Source organism: Brienomyrus brachyistius, chromosome 4 (genome assembly GCF_023856365.1).
Source record: "Brienomyrus brachyistius isolate T26 chromosome 4, BBRACH_0.4, whole genome shotgun sequence".
NCBI lineage: Eukaryota > Metazoa > Chordata > Actinopteri > Osteoglossiformes > Mormyridae > Brienomyrus > Brienomyrus brachyistius.
The window spans coordinates 33,972,019-33,984,204 of NC_064536.1; the positions used below are offsets into that span (position 1 = coordinate 33,972,019).

Sequence of the window (12,186 nt, forward strand, 5' to 3'; positions counted from 1 at the left end):
TGAATAGATGGTCCCCACAAAGATATGAGTACAGGTCTGTGTGTGTGTGTCTGTGTGTGCGTGCCCTGCGACAGGTTGGCGCCCCATCCTGGGTTGTTCCCTGCCTTCCACTCATAGGCTCTGGATACCCTGCGACCCTGAACAGGACAAGTGGTTACAGGATATGGATGGATGGATGGATAGATGAAAACTTCAAATTTATCCCTGAAAGTTGCAGGACCCCTGATGTAGCCCATTTAAACTGGTACTGTTACTTCTCTCTGATTTTATTTATTACATAAGTGATAAATATGTATATTTGGACTTTAATTTACAAAAATGCAGTTTAACACTGGCTGATTCATTCCTTGTATTTATTTTAATTCCATCCTTATTTACAAATAAATACTTTACAGTCATTTTAACTCATAAAATGAACATTTGCATTCATGCTTATATAGGTCTGGTCAGATATTTTACCTTCAGGCATCTTACCTTCAGTTACTGACAGGTAAACCCAATCTCGAACATCTGAACCTCCACTGATATTTACAAAGCATGAGAGTCCAACCAGAGTCCCCAGCTGTCAAATTGTTGATGGTCACAGTGAAGACTCGCTGGTCAGGATCATCTCTGATTGACACTTTACCCTCCTGTGGAGAGTCAGTGTGTACTATGGGAGTACATGACCTCACATTATACCCTCTGCACCATTTTTTCACATGAGTTTTATATCTGTCACCATAGAAACATGGAATGGTGACAGATCTTCCACTGCGAACAGTCACCCATCCACCTGTGGGCACACTGTCAGCACCTGCAGGGAGAACAACCAACTGAATTCACATTTTCCACACCACGATCAGGTCAGGTCAGGTCAGGTTGGGGAGTATGCACTGATGCAGCATGTTGCTGCACCCACCACACAGCGAAACTCCCCGGGATCCCGGCCAGCGATCCTCCAGGCAGATACACTGTCCAGTCCCACCCTCCGGAAATGGCCATCCATCTGCCGCAGCCAGGTGCTGCATGGGCATCCCCTTGGCCTGGTCCAGCCGCTTGGGTCCACAGCATTGAGGATCCTGTGACCCGGATCACCCTCAAGGAAACGCACCACATGTCCGTAGTGCCGTAACTGACAACTTCCTCACAATGCAGATAATGTCCCTCATTCAGGGCTCCTCTAGTAATCGCTCATTCGACACAAAGTCAAATCAGTGGTACCCAAGGATTCTCTGAAGAGACACGGTACCGAAGGAGTCCAGTCTTCGTCTCAGCTAACTGCATAGCGTCCATCTCTTATAGCCATAGGGCAACACAGGGAGCACCAGGACTCTCAAGACTTGAACCCCCGTCCTCTTGCAGAGATATTGGCAATGCCACACGCCCCTTTCCAGCAACCTCACGACCCCACGTGCTTTTCTAATCCGTCTGCTGACTTTATAGGAAGATTCACCAGAGACATGAATGTCGCTGCTGAGGCGGGTAAATCTCTCGACAAGGTCGATATTCCCCTGCAGACAGACACACAATTGATGGCTGTGCCTTAGAAATCATTAAAAGCCTGGATCTTGGTCTTTATCCAGGACACCTGCAATCCCAGAAACTCAGACTCCTCACTCAGTCTCCGGTGAGCCCCGAGCTGAGCTTCCATTGACTCCAGAAAGATCACAGCACAGCAAAGTCAAGAGCAGTAAATCTTACTTCACCAACAAATGCCTCATAACCACTGGACCCCACATCCCTGCCCAACGCCCAGTCCATGCAAGCATTGAACAGAGTAGGAGCAAGAACACATCCCTGGAAAACCCCAGAATCAACTGGGAAGAATGTAGAGGTTCTTCCTCCACTCTGTACAGCATTCACTGTACCAATGTACAGGCCGGCCATGACATCCAGAAGCTGTAGGGGGATCCCGCAAAATCTCAGGATGTCCCACAGGACAACTCGATCAACTGAATCGAACGCCTTAAGAAACTAAACCAAAAGCTGCAAAGAACCTCCGTTGATATTCGTGCTTACACTCAATGAGAACTTTCAGTGCAAGGATACGGCCAATGGTAGACTTCTTAGGTGTAAAACTAGACTGCTTTGGCCACTGATAGGTGAGCAAGTGATCACGAATCCTGTTAATCCTAGCAAGGACCTTACCCGGCAGTGAGAGCAGTGTTATTGGCCTGTAGTTGCCACAATCCAGGTGATCACCCTTCCCTTTCCAGATAGGGACTATAAGTCCCGTTTTCCAGTCAGTTAGGATGATGTCTGACTGCCAAATGGAAGCAAAGACTGCCTGCAGTGCCGGGAGGACAGCCTTACCACCAGCCTGGAGAAGTTCAACCCAGATACCACAGATCCCTGCAGCCTTCCCCACCCCCAGCTGATTCACCACCCATGCAATCTCAGTGAGACTGGGTGGTTCACAGCTGATTGGAGGATCTTCTTTTAGAACTGTAGACCCAGAGATGTCCAACATCCTAGCTGGAGGGTCAGCTTTAAACAACTGCTCAACGTAGCCGGCCCAGCAGGTCACAACTGCAGTGTCATCCGTAAGGACCGTTCCATCACCCGCCCTGACTGCAAGTCTCTGAGGAACAGATTCAGATATATGTAATACTTCAATCCCTCTGTAAGCAGGGTGTGGGTCATTAGACCACAAATGATGTGTCACCTGCTCACAAGATTATCATCTAATTCAGATTTGTATATTTTTACATGAATATAAGGTAATAAAACTGACGCTATACAGTCGCTATTCACTGAATTTTATTGACGATGTCAAAATACAGTACAGCTCTTTCAAACGCTTTTCGAATTACTGTACCGTACAAATTAAATTACTGAACTGTGCATAATTCGAATATGGTATAATACAGCATAATACTGTACATAAATATTCAGCCATCCATCCATCCATCCATCCATCCATCCATTTTCTAAACCGCTTATCCTATTGGGTCGCGGGGGGTCCGGAGCCCGTCCCGGAAGCAATGGGCACAAGGCAGGGAACAACCCAGGATGGGGGGCCAGCCCATCGCAGGGCACACCCACACATCATTCACTCACACACGCACACCTATGGGCAATTTAGCGACTCCAATTAGCCTCAGCATGTTTTTGGACTGTGGGGGGAAACCGGAGTACCCGGAGGAAACCCCACGACGACACGGGGAGAACATGCAAACTCCACACACATGTGACCCAGGCGGAGACTCAAACCCGGGTTCCAGAGGTGCGAGGCAACAGTGCTAACCATTGCACCACCATGCCGCCCCTCAAAAATATTCAATTCAATAGAATTTTTTTACACAGTGTCATGACCTGCTCGTACGATACTCCTGTATGCCACACCCCCTTATCATCCTCGTGTGAATTCCTGATTGTTCTCAGCCGTTCTGCGTTTCCGTCCCTTTAGTTCTGTGTATTTAGTCTGTGTGCTAGGCTGTCTCCCCTAGGTCTGTCATTGACGTTCTCATGCTCCCTGTCCTGAGTCTGTCTCTCGTCAATAAGGCTTCCATTGCCTGCTTGCCTGCCCCGACGCAACACACAGCACAAATTTCAGAATGTTACATTGTTTCAAACCGCTCACTGTAGTTTTGCTGCTGCATCTCCGTGGCCTTGTTTTTGGTGGTTTATCATAAGTTTTGATTATTCTATATTTCTTATTGAAAGAAAATGACTTTCTTTTTCCAGTCTTGTTTTCTGTGCTAGCCTCAAGTAGCTAGCCAGAAGCAGATGGGTTACCGCAGGGCAAAGTAGGATGATCAAAGTAAAGTAAACAAAGAAAATAACTACTGCAGGAAAAAAGACCCAAAATGAACAGTGAAAGCTGACTACTTGATTACGACAGACAAATTATCAAAACAATATTTGTACAAGAATTAATCTGTCCCAAGTATTTGATCCATATAAGTGATTCATCGTGATAACCACTGTATGCAAAAATGTGAAATTTGTTAAAATTGAAAAAGTATTCATTATTTCCAAGAACACATCAATTACATCATCATGTAACTAGCAACAGATCTCCATCATGATCTCCAACCTGTAGCTGACAGTGTGTGGAGGAGCAGGAGAGAGATCTCTACTCAGTACCACTGTAATGAGTGACACTCACCTGTGAGCCCAGCAATGAGAAGAAACAGGACCATCAGAGGATCCATATGTGTGTGTGTCACTGAGCCCAGATCTGTGGAGACTGATACTCACTTCCTCATCCTCTGTACCTTCACTGTCTCTGTCGTTTCTATTCTCACACACAGCAGGCAGAGTGAAGGGGGAGTGGACACTTTACACAGGAAGTGACAAAACCACAAGGCTGAAAGTTTATCACTTCAGCATGTCATTCTATTATTATTTGTCTATTGAGCAGAAAATAAACTATTAGAAGATAGACTCCTTTATTAATGAAATTAAAATATCAGCATGAATACAGATGATGCATGAATTAGTGTTGATGTGTATTTATACTATGTTTTTGCTTATATGAAAAGTATATTTGTTTGATCCCCCTGTTGCGTCAAAGATTCGTCTGTTTTCATCATTAGAATAATTATGTAGAATCTAGATCGGATCAAGACAGATTCTAGACCCTAATGCAGGAAGCACACAGTGTAAAGTGAGGTAAACCTTCAACAGCACGTCAGTCCATTGCAGGGCACTGGAAGGTGGAGAAATGCCATGTGAACAGAGAAAGCCTGCAAACTGCACACAGACACAGTTATGGCCACATTCAAAACCAGCACTCAGCAGTGCTGGGATGGCAGATGTATGAGTCAGATATCTAATTCCAGCATACATCAAAGACACAGAGGGACATTGATGAACCACAGCAAGACCAACAGAAGACGGGCTTCTGACAGTAAGGCATCAAAATCCGTCACTGTTTACTGTCGATGTCTCATTGTTCTTAAATGAACTGCAGGTGCAGCCAAAGTGGATTTTTAAAAATTCTTTATCTTGCTTGGTTTCCTGTCATACATGTGAGTCATAGGTATTTTTTGGTAACTTCAAAAGTTAAAGCATGAAATGAAGAACTGTGAGCCCCTGTACATTCTATCAAAGGATGTCATCTTTGAGAGAGCTTGTTTGTGCAGTGATACATTTTCTGTGTAGTTTGAGGTTCAAAGTTTTTGTCCTGCTGTTACCAGGAAGAAATATTTGGAATCTTATAATTTTAGAAACATAATTTCATAGTAAAATAATTGATTGTTGGTCTTCATGGTGAATCATTCCTGCTCACAGAGTTTAAAATACAAGCAAATGAAGCAAATAAGTCTAGTTTTTTTCTGAACTGCTATATCCTCATTTTTCTCTTGCAGATGAGCATAGAGCAGCTAAATCATTAGCATGATGTAGAAGATAATTTCAGACAGACACTCATTCTGAAAAGCAGAAATGTCGTCCTACAGGATGTGAGGGTGAGTGTCACAGATCCACCCAACTCCCCTGCTGCTATGGCTCCTGGCCAGGGTGAGCGCCTCTGTCATGACTCCGCCTACCCTCCTCGTTGCCATGGCTCCTGGCCAGGGTGAGCGCCTCTGTCATGACTCCGCCTACCCTCCTCGTTGCCATGGCTCCTGGCCAGGGTGAGCGCCTCTGTCATGACTCCGCCTACCCTCCTCGTTGCCATGGCTCCTGGCCAGGGTGAGCGCCTCTGTCATGACTCCGCCTACCCTCCTCGTTGCCATGGCTCCTGGCCAGGGTGAGCGCCTCTGTCATGACTCCGCCTACCCTCCTCGTTGCCATGGCTCCTGGCCAGGGTGAGCGCCTCTGTCATGACTCCGCCTACCCTCCTCGTTGCCATGGCTCCTGGCCAGGGTGAGCACCTCTGTCATGACTCCGCCTACCCTCCTCGTTGCCATGGCTCCTGGCCAGGGTGAGCGCCTCTGTCATGACTCCGCCTACCCTCCTCGTTGCCATGACTCCTGGCCAGGATGAACGCCTCTTCCCTGACTCCGCCCACCTTCCTTTTGATTCAAACATGTGCAACGGAGGGTGAGCTACGCGGATGAAGAGATCTGTGTATCCAGGGATGGAGAAAGCCGTTCATGGCCTTGTGATGGCTACAGCCACACAGTAAGAACTTAGTTCAGTATTTGTATGCATTTTCTAATTAAATTGCTTTACAGTAGTAATTCATAGGTTTTAGTTGTGTTTTGTCTTTGGTGTTAGGTGTAGTGCGTGTGTGTATATATATTTTGATATTGTAGGGTTGTGTGCAGTGATTGTTTAATCTCTTTGGTTTGTAGTTACTTTGTTTGTAGGGGATGGTCTTTTATTCAGCGTAAAGGTGTGGCTGAGGGCGGAGGTGTCTCAAAAGACAACCCCTGGAGTAGGAGCGAACCATGTGCTGCCATGGCAAGAGGGGGGAGTTGGGGTTTAGCTGTGTTTTGCTTTGTTTAGTTATATGTAGTGCTTATTTGTTTTATCCCTTTTGTGTGTTAATTGGTTTGGCCAAACCGCTATATATGTTCACTCATGTTACCATATTAGAAAGGTCAGTTTGCTTCAGTTACTGTTTTGCTTTGTAAAATTATGCCATGTTTGTTTTTGTTGGCCTCTTTTATGGGCCCAGTTATTAAGGTTTGAGTTTGTTATTGTTTGCATTTCGGGGGTCAATAAAGCTCTGTTTCTTTAATTACGTTACTGCTTGGTCCCTCACAGCCTGGATCATGTGTCTCGTGTCGGGATGGTGGCAGCTGACTCGGGTGTGGCATGCCCCTGGGTTTGCCGCAGCTGCTGCCCAATTCTCCGGTAAGTGTATGGTGTGCATGAAATTCAGTGTGGGAAAGGGCACTCCAACGACCCTGCAGTGACCCCGAGTCCCCAAAGCCCATTCGATCACCTGCAGATGGATTTCATTGAGCTGACGCCGTGCAGGGGATAGAAGTATTGCTTGGTGATTGTAGATCTGTTTTCCAGATGGGTGGAGGCATTCTCTTGCCGTCGCCCTGATGCTCTGAGCGTGGCTAAATGTCTGCTAAAGGAGGTGATTCTGCGATGGGGCATTCCATCTAAAATCACCACAGACAACGGTCCTGCGTTCAGCGCAGAGACCCTGGCTAAATTGGATGCAAATTGATTTGAAGCATTATTGTGCCTATCACCCCTATCGCGCGCGGGACAGTCCTGAAACATTTCAGCGGTGCAGGCCAATGGTGAGCCGTTACAGGTGAAACAATTGTTTCACTTAAAGCCGAAGATCGTCCGACCGGAGGCGCGATAAGGCGTTTCTATTGTTTCCTCTTTGGGTCACGTGTTTAGAGGTGCGGAGCTTCCATACGGTCCAGCAATTCCCGATTCATCCACAGGGTGGCGACCTTGCACGCATTTGGCGTGACACTCACGCTTTCCGACTTTCATGCTGTTGCAAGAAGTGTTATGGTAAATATATATTCTTCCACTTTAAGCCCCAAATTAGCTACATCAAAAGCACTGGGGCAGTTTTCAAACCCAACAGACTGTTTACAAGGTAATAAAACTCTTACATGCATGTAAAGCATTGTGCAGATTTATCCGCAATGAAAATCGCATGTCAGCCAGCTGACGAAAGTAGACATCCCTGTAGCCTGGCGGGCCGGGTTCCGTTCCCGGTATGGCAAAGGCAGGTTTTCACGTCTGCAGCCTGGTAGTTTCCAATATGCCTTAAATGAGAAAACATAAAACTCTTCCTGAAAAGTTTTGCTAATTTTCTCATTTAGTTTCAATCATAATTTTAGTTTTAGTTGACTAAATATAATAATTACAGTGAACTAAAACTTCAGTTGATTTAGTCGTCTAAAATTAAAAGTGCTAAGTATAATGTTTAAAGTTCCCCTTCGATTTCTGAAAGTCACTATATTCACCATATGCTCCGGACCCCCCGCGACCCATTAGGATAAGCGGTTTGGAAAATGGATGGGTGGTTGCACTATATTCACCAAGATGAAATGAAAGCAATGTTAACGGATGGTATTAAGGTCTGACTGTGCAGTAAACAAATACACAGATTTCTCTCCTATTTGAAACACAAACTTGTGTCTGTTTACCCCGGAAACTGAAAACTGTAAAATCTTTAGTGCCATTAGTGCAAAATTAAATCACTTCAAAATGCGTAGGCTATAATGCCACCAGGCCTGTTCTCTCTGAATATTAAAACAGAAATATTTAAATAAATATTTGAAGATGGAGGCGGCATGGTGGTTAGCAGTGTTGCCTCACACCTCTGGGACCCGGGTTCGTGTCCTCCTGGGTCGCATGTGTGTGGAATTTGCACGTTCTCCCCATGTCGTCTTGGGGTTTCCGTGGCTAATTGGAGTTTCTAAATTGCCCGTGGGTGCGCATGCGTGTGTGTGAATGGTGTGTGAGTGTGCCCTGCGATGGGCTGGCCCTCTATCCAGGGTTGTTCTCTGCCTCGTGCCCATTGCTTCCGGGATAGGCTCCGGACCCCCCGCGACCAAGTAAGACAAGCGGTTTGGAAAATGGATGGATATTTGAAGACGTAGTTTATTGGTGCTTTCATGTTCGTTGAAGTTTCTGCTTTTTAACAACTGTATAAAGTGATGTTATTTGTTATATAAATCAACTCAGGTGAAATAAAAAAATGTACGTTTTCAGGGTTGCCAAATCTCAAGCATCTGGCATTACACTCACGCATTCAGATTCACGCAGGAAATCTTACGGTCAACTGGTAATGTTCCATTATAAACCAAAAATTTGCTACGTCAAATGGGAATTTCCACGGTTAAATACAGACTATTTACAAGGTAAGAACTGTTACATTTGTGTGCAGACAACTCGAACTGAAAACCTCACTCCAGCCACCTGGTTGAAGTTGGTATCCCCACGTTTTATTTGGAATAAAAAGTAAAATCCGCTGTTTTGTAAGCTGGCTTACCTTGTTTTAATAGTAGTTTTTCCGATTAATTCCATCCCTGGCTTTGTATCCGAAGTGTTAAAAGTAATTCCCCGCATACCCCCCCGCTGAGTAGCCACTTATCCTCCCTGGCGCCATGAAGATGTTGTGCAGCAAAAGTTTAAAACAAGGTGGAGCCTGTTATACTGTTAACGTTTGTTTTCTTGTTTAAGGAGCTGCTGGTCCCCGTGTTTAGAAGATGGTTAGCTGAAAAAGCCTTGCCATTCAGGGTGCGCCGATCATACTGTCCCCCACACCACCTTATTTTATTATTCTGGCCCTGAGTTGATTCGCGTGGACGCGCATTGCACGTGCTGAAACCCTACTGTTGACTGATCCATCGGAGGTGAGGTGGGCCTATAACTAAATAACCTGTAACTTAGATCATTTTGAATAACTGAGTGACCTGTAGTCGGCATTTTGTTGCTTATCACAGGCGAGACGATTAATGAAATTATCTTGAATACCTATGAAAACATAAATTTGTATTTTTTTACTGATGTAACAGGTCTGTAATGGTTTAATCCAACTCCTGAATGATTAAGATCCTAGCTAGTGCAGTAACACTAACACAGCATGTGGCGAATAGAAATGTATTTTTTCTCTCTGTTTCTGGCTGTTCTAGTAACGAATATAAAATTTGAACAACATGAAGATACTCCTGTGCTGCACACACACATGTCCCTGTGCTGTACACACGCATGTCCCTGTTCTGCACACACGCATTTCCCTGTGCTATACACACGCATGTCCCTGTGCTGCACACACGCATGCCCCTGTTCTGCACACACACATGCCCCTGTTCTGCACACACACATGTCCCTGTGCTGTACACACACATGTCCCTGTGCTGTACACACACATGTCCCTGTGTGTTACGATCCTCAGTCTAGGGTTGAGGACCGCCAGAAAGGTAAAGGGAAAGGAGAGGGGAAAACGAGACAACCAGGGTATGGGAAAAGGGAACACGGGACACAAAGGGATCTTTTTTTGTATTTTTTTATGTTTATTCACAAAGACCTTCACACACAATAGGGCAACAGACTTCGGGAGTGACACCGGCAAAACAATAAACAAAACACCACTAACGAATACGTCCCAAACTAAGCTAACTCTAAACGAAAAGAAAATGACACAGACTAATCCTAACTCCCTAACCAAAACACAGAATAAGCAACACGTACGCAAACCAAAACAGCCGTCACTCCCTACGCACTTAACAGAACCAGACATACAGAACACCAAAGCCGAAACACAGTATCCGAGGGGCGAAGCAAGAGAGGAGTCAGGAGGAAGGCAATAGATCACAAACCAGAAAGCAGTCAAAACCAAAGGCAAAGGTACAGAGGGATAAGGCAAGAAACGAAAACCGGAAAACCAAAAACTGTCATACACGATAAATCACAAGAACACAAGCAAACCAATACCGCAAAAACCAACTATGAGCAGAGCTCCCGCTACTCTCCCGCGCCGGCCTTTTCAATTCACAAACGCGGAAGTAGCGTCGAGGCTCGGGGCGTGGCCAGGTCCGGGAGGCGGAGTCGAAGGCAGCCGAACAACAATCAGGACAATCCCCCCCCAAACCTTACGGCACGTAACACTGTGCTATACACACGCATGTCCCTGTGCTGCACACACGCATGCCCCTGTGCTGCACACACGCATGTCCCTGTTCTGCACACACACATGTCCCTGTGCTATACACACACATGTCCCTGTGCTGTACACACACATGTCCCTGTGCTATACACACGCATGTCCCTGTGCTGCACACATGCATGCCCCTGTGCTGCACACACGCATGTCCCTGTGCTGCACACACGCATGTCCCTGTTCTGCACACACGCATGTCCCTGTTCTGCACACACGCATGTCCCTGTGCTGTACACACGCATGTCCCTGTTCTGCACACACGCATGTCCCTGTGCTATACACACACATGTCCCTGTGCTGTACACACACATGTCCCTGTGCTGTTCACACGCATGTCCCTGTGCTGCACACACGCATGCCCCTGTGCTGCACACACGCATGTCCCTGTTCTGCACACACACATGTCCCTGTGCTGCACACACGCATGTCCCTGTTCTGCACACACACATGTCCCTGTTCTGCACACACGCATGTCCCTGTGCTGCACACACACGCATGTCCCTGTGCTGCACACACGCATGTCCCTGTGCTGCACACACGCATGTCCCTGTTCTGCACACACACATGTCCCTGTTCTGCACACACGCATGTCCCTGTGCTGTACACACACGCATGTCCCTGTGCTGCACACACGCATGTCCTTGTGCTGCACACACGCATGTCCCTCTGCTGTACACATGCACATATTAAGTAAATCCAGCTAACTGAGAACACCTACTTTGTGGAATAACCCCCCTTCTTCCCCTGTCTCTCTTGTTACATAATTGACTACAAATGCTTGATTTCCTCAAAGACCATATTTAGCAGTGATTTCTCTAAACATGCTTTGCAATATATTGATAATTCCTGACCGATTCAGGAAAAATTAGACTCATGTCCTATCCCTGTCATAATTATGATGCACACATCACTGAAACAGAAGGAAACCGTACTAGGAGTAAGACTTATCTTCAAGGTATAACCAAAATCATTAATTTAAAAACAATCAATAGAAAGTCAACTAACACAAATCTGTGAAGGACTTGGAAAATTGAAAACACTTTGCAAATATGCCTTATCATAATCTCTGCACTGTCCCGGTTCTGTCCAGTGCGGGGCTCAACAAGTGACACAAAGAGAAAAGGATTAAACGCATTTGCATTTGGCTGTTTCACCACGGGTAAGATATTTTTTTTCTGTACAAATTGCATTTCGTAACCAACAAAAGCTATAAAGATCAGTTGCAGGGGTGCAGTCAACAATAAGTACAATTCCCACACTGGGAGTCGAACCCGGGCCACCTGGGTGAAAACCAGGAATCCTAACCGCTAGACCATATGGGACACCATGCAGCCTGCCTCTTGTGAGCTCCCTGTCTGTAGGTGATGCGAGGAAGCCAAGATGTTGGTAACATGGAGCGGCTAAAGCAGAAGGCATTAGAGTAAAGGAAAGAAATGGCCGAACCAGCCAGGAGTCGAACCTAGAATCTTCTGATCCGTAGTCAGACGCGTTATCCATTGCGCCACTGGCCCACAGCATAGAAGGGCAAACAAATAACACAAAGAGAAAAGGATTAAATGCATTTGCATCCAGATCTTTCTTGTGTCGATTTCACACTTCAGATGACTTTCAAGTATTTCTTAAAAACAGATTCTTCCTCTCAGTATCAAATAATGTTACAA

At 45.8% G+C, this 12,186-nt stretch overlaps 1 long non-coding RNA gene and 2 other non-coding genes across 4 annotated transcripts; all 3 read right to left on the bottom strand.

Annotated features, from left to right (window-relative positions):
- Window positions 1-4,142: 4,142 nt before the first annotated feature.
- On the bottom strand, window positions 4,143-9,118 carry LOC125740358 (uncharacterized). Of its 2 annotated transcripts, XR_007397582.1 has the most exons (4): window positions 8,855-9,118; window positions 7,467-7,622; window positions 4,606-4,680; window positions 4,143-4,222 (listed from the first exon to the last, which is right to left on the bottom strand). It is a non-coding gene; the product is annotated as an uncharacterized LOC125740358 (long non-coding RNA). The 2 variants fall into 2 exon arrangements; XR_007397581.1 differs by lacking the exon at window positions 4,143-4,222 and having other exon boundaries at window positions 4,238-4,680.
- A 2,657-nt stretch (window positions 9,119-11,775) lies between these two features.
- Window positions 11,776-11,847, bottom strand: trnae-uuc (transfer RNA glutamic acid (anticodon UUC)). Its single transcript has one exon. It is a non-coding gene; the product is annotated as a tRNA-Glu (tRNA).
- A 116-nt stretch (window positions 11,848-11,963) lies between these two features.
- trnar-acg (transfer RNA arginine (anticodon ACG)) lies at window positions 11,964-12,036 on the bottom strand. Its single transcript has one exon. It is a non-coding gene; the product is annotated as a tRNA-Arg (tRNA).
- Between the last annotated feature and the right edge of the window lie 150 nt (window positions 12,037-12,186).